General features: G+C 28.7%; 1 pseudogene; it reads left to right on the top strand.

Annotated features, from left to right (window-relative positions):
- Positions 1–200: 200 nt before the first annotated feature.
- Positions 201–979, top strand: LOC146724144 (uncharacterized; annotated as a pseudogene).
- The last annotated feature ends 4259 nt before the right edge of the window (positions 980–5238 follow it).

The following is a 5238-nucleotide window of genomic DNA, read 5'->3' as shown; positions in this document are numbered from 1 at the left end:
CATGTAATTTATTAGAAAATGTACATACTGTAAAACGTTTAAAATGTGCAAAAAATGAAAAAAATGATGAGCATGATGCTTTATACAAAAAGCGTAAATGTAAGAGATTGAAAAAATGTAATATACATTGTTCTACAAATGAAAAATTATGTAATATAATATTATCAAATTACGACATAAATATTATAAAGCAAAATAATATGTGGTTGGGAGATATTTATATCGATGCATTTAATACTATATTAAAAAATGGCTCTTCTTTTTGTCCTCGTGATACGTGGAGGATTCAATATCCCGAAACAATAGAGCCTATTTCAACTATGCAACATCATATACAAATCTTGCATAGCAGTACATCGAAATATGATGGTCACTGGGTATGCAGCTATTATGATACTAAATATATATATATATATATATATATATATATGATTCATTAAATTATAGAAAACTGCATGCTCATCATGAAATATATTTAAAAAAATTGTATCCATTTTTTAATTTCAATAAAAATAATATTAAATTTCCTAAAGTACAACAACAACCAAATGGAAATGATTGTGGTGTGTTTGCAATTGCTTTTGCTGTATCATTATTATTTGGTTTAAAACCAGATATTATAAACTATGAACATTTTTTGATGATAAATCACCTATTTAAAATTTTTGAAACTAACATAATTCAACATTTTCCACAAGATTGTACTAATGGTATTCCGAACAATGTTCCACATTTAAACGTAGTGGAACGTAGAAGAGTAGATGCGTATCGAAAACGTGTGCAAAGAAAATATGAAACTCAAGAACAATATGATCTTCGAATCAAAAAACAATTAATGTATGATAAACTTGAAGAAAATAGAATTAAAAATCGTGCAGCAAAACGAAAAGCATATGCATATAATTTATTAGAAAATCGTGCTATAAAGCGTTTAAAATATGCAAATGATAGAAATGATAAACGTGAAAAAAAAACGTAAATATTATGTTTTATATAAGAAACGTGAATGTGAAAGATTGGTAAAATATAATATACGTTTTCCTACAAATAAGAAATTATCTAATAAAAAATATTATAAAAACCACACGAAATATATAAAAAAAAGCAAAAAAATTGTATAGCTAATAAAATATGTTGGAAATATAAGCGTATGTATTTAAAAGAAAATAGAATTGGAATTTTGCAATCAATGGAAACATATGTTAAAATCCTCTTACGAAATATTAAAGGATCTTCAATAGAAAAAAAAAGACTACGAGCAGAACGAATAATTAAATGGTGTATACACGCTAGAGAAAAATACATAATAATCTTAAGAAAAACATTGGCATTATTAAGAGAGAAAGCAGAAGTATGTTTAAGTCGCGCTAATAAATGTAATGATGATATTACTTCCAATAATTATAATCAAGCTTTATGTGGTTCAAGTAAACATACTGCTTCCACAGAATCATATTTTTTTGAAAGTAATTACAAGTATATTGAATTTAAGGAAGCATTAATAATAAATAAAAATGGACAAGTAACTAATGTTTTACCAATAACGACAAAATGTACACGTAATAAAACAACAATATTTTGGAAATGTGGATCTCTATGTAGAATAAATGATGCTATTATAATTGAACGATTCAAACAATTTTTAACAACAATATCAAAGTGTTCAAAAGTGAGAAATATTTCTACATTTATTAAATCAATCGAAACATGTTCATATTCATATAGACAATCGAATAAACTTGGTCATTCGCAAGTATGTTACATTGATCCAAAATTATGTAAATCTAAATTGTTGGCTTTGCATTTCTTGTCACCACATTATCCAAAAGTGAGATATATACAAAGACTTGCTTCTCGCTTGACATATTATTACGACAAACTATTAAAATTGGACGAAGCTTTACATTCTGGTGATGTGCAAATTTTGGACAAAATTGTTGATAATATATGTAGGAAAAGTATGTTTACCGATGCTAATATCGAAACAGTTATAAACTTAAATGAAGATGAAATATTATTAAAGTATTCGAAAGCTTTTACCGTATTGACAAAACGGTCTACAGATACACCTCAATTTGTATGTTTATCTTGTGAAAAACTTTGCTTTAAACGAAATGTTTTTAATGTGGGAAAATTAAGAAAGTCTTTATCAGGAAAACAATGGAAGAAATTAATAAACTACTTGCATATTGATTTAAAAAGTACAGAGTTATATATTTGCCGATACTGTTTGACATACTTTCGTAAAAGCACTTTACCACCAATATGTATTTTGAATAATTTATACGTTGACAAAACACCAGACGTAATAACTACATTAAATGAATATGAAAAAATTTTGATACAAAGAGCAAAAGCTTTTCAAGTTGTACAGAAAATGGGAACAGTATCAAAGAAAAATTTACCACAATCACATCTTCAAAGTAAAGTTAAAGGCAGAACGTTTCACTTACCATTGCCAGTAAATAAAACGATAAAAAAAATTTGTAACCCAACAGACGTATTAAATTATGATCACGAATTATACATTGTAGTTCGTGGTGTTCCAACTAAATCTAAAATAATGTGGGAAAATTTAGTAAATGTTAAAAAAATTTATGAAGTATTAACATGGTTCAAAAAACACAATCCGTTATATACAGCAATTGAATTACCAAAATCACATGATGATCTATTAACTGACAAACTAAACGACGTCGAATATCAATTGAATGATAATGTGGAACAAATTCAGCAAGCATTATTGACACAGATTACGGATCCGGACACGTATTACGAACAGTTTACTATTTATCCAATGTATGATAAAAGAACAAATGAGAGTGCAACAGCGTTGTATCAAATGTTAAGAGTTGAAAATATTCCAATAGATGGTCGAGATAAAACTTTGGATCTTTTGTGCTTTCCCGATTTATATCCATTTGGAAAAAATGGTCAATATGAAGAAAGACCAATATGTCTGTCAGATAGCGAGTTTATCAAATCACGATTAATGTCCAAACATTCTCAATTTCGTTTAAATATACAGTATATATTTTATTTATTGAATAATGCAAATATTCGACAATTAAATAGTGGTATTTATCATAAAATGAATATAGTGAATTTGAGAGAACGATTTAGCAAAAAGCTTCTTGAATGCAATGTCAGAAAATAAATTAGAAGGAAACATAAGTACAATATTTTCAAGACTTTGCAACAGTGAACAATATTGGCGCAAACCTAGATGTGATTTAAGTTGTATGATCTATTATTATGGACCTGCTACCTGGTTTTTAACTCTAAGTCCAAGCGAATGGCTGTGGTCACATATAATTGAATATCTTCGAGAAATAAATCCTAATATGTCCACAAAATCTGCGAATGAACTTATTGCATTTGATCTCGTGTCCGTATCTAGATATATGGAAAATCAATTTCACGCTATGCTCGATTTCATATGTTCGAGTGATCATCCGATTGGTGAAGTAACACATTACTTTTGGAGACGTGAGTATCAAGGTAGAGGTACTCAACATTTTCATTTATTAGTATGGATAAAAGACGCTCCTTTAATCGGCGAATCTTCTAATGAAGAAATTGTTAAGTTTCTATTAAAATATATATCATGTAAATTACCCGATAAAGATATTTCACCTTTATTATATCGAAGAGTCAATACTCATCAACGTCACGTTCATAATAATTACTGTTTACGATGTAAGAAAAGTAAAAAGCGTGTTACTCGTGTTTGTCGATTTGGATTTCCACGTCTAGTCACCAAAAATCTAATTTTAAAAGATCTAGTATCGTCGATAGCAGGAAGAAGAACTTTAAAAGCAAAAAGCAGATTATACGATCTTCCACGAGAAGAAAAAGAAAAGAATATTAATGATTACAATCCTGTAATTTTAACTGCATGAGAAGGTAACATGGATATGCAATTTATTGGTGAAAAATCAACTTTGTTAAATTGGTACTGTACAAAATATACTACAAAATCTGAGTCGAGTTATGCAAATAATACATTCGAAGCAGTTAACTCTACGAAATCATTACGTAGTCGTCTTTGGAACTTTGCAATGCGTAATTTAAATAACAGAGAATGTGGTGCTCTAGAAGCATGCGACACACTTCTCGGTATATCACTATATGGAATAGATCCATGTACAACAATTAGATGGCTAGATGTTAATCAAATTAGAAGCCGAAAAATAAAAACACTTAAAGAAATTAAATTGTTGGACGCAGATTCAACAGACATTTTTTGTAAATCAATGATTGATTATTACTATCCAACTAGACCACAAGAACTCGAATCGTTGAGCCTTTATAATTTTGCGAAATGGTATGATATTACAAAGAAAATACCTGCCAATAATTTTTATACTTTGAAAGGTGAAGGTAAATATCCACATTATATTAAGAAAAGACAGCGTGGATATCTGGTGAATCATTATAAATACAATGTTGAAATGCAACCAGAAAAATATTACTATTCGTTATTATTATTATTCAAACCATGGAGAGATTTATCAGAAATAAAATCAGAATATTCTACTTATGCAGAAGCATTTTTAAGTATATATTCGCAACTACCAGAAGCAATATCTTATCATGAAAAAATTGTTAATGATCAAAATTACTTGAAAAATATTAAAGAAAATATTGAGAATTATTTAAATAAAATAGTAAAATCACAAGAGGAAAATAAGCAATCTAATAATAAAACAGAATTTCTTGCTTTGGAAGCAGGAAATGCTATGCAAGAATTTAGAGATGTTTTAGCTAAACCAGACGAAACAAATATCGATGATTTAATTTCTGGGCTAAATGATGATCAAAGGAAAGTATTCGATACCATTACAAATACCATTAAATCTGATTCGAAATGCTTGAGACATTATGTAAGTGGCGAAGGTGGAACAGGCAAAAGTTATCTCATAAATACTATTAAATGTTGGGTGAAACAAAATTTAAATAAGGATGTTGCGGTAGCTGCACCCACGGGTATTGCTGCCTTTAATATTGATAGACTAATATTACAAATGCTGAACTTAATAAGTGCGAACAAGATTTAATGATCTTTGTTGCTTTGTTTGAGGTCCTATATGGAAAAGAATCAATGCGGTTTAATGTGCATTTGTTGCTCCATGCTGTTCAATCTGTTCGGAAGTGTGGACCTTTATGGGCTACATCAACCTTTCCTTTTGAATGTAATATTTATTTGTTAAAGCAGCTAGTTAATGGACCAAAGGG

Source organism: Nylanderia fulva, unplaced genomic scaffold (assembly GCF_048542155.1).
Source record: "Nylanderia fulva isolate GAGA-0341 unplaced genomic scaffold, ASM4854215v1 Scaffold147, whole genome shotgun sequence".
NCBI classification, from domain to species: domain Eukaryota; kingdom Metazoa; phylum Arthropoda; class Insecta; order Hymenoptera; family Formicidae; genus Nylanderia; species Nylanderia fulva.
The sequence above is the reverse complement of the archived record's forward strand: the minus strand, read 5'-3'. Positions and strand labels throughout refer to the sequence as shown.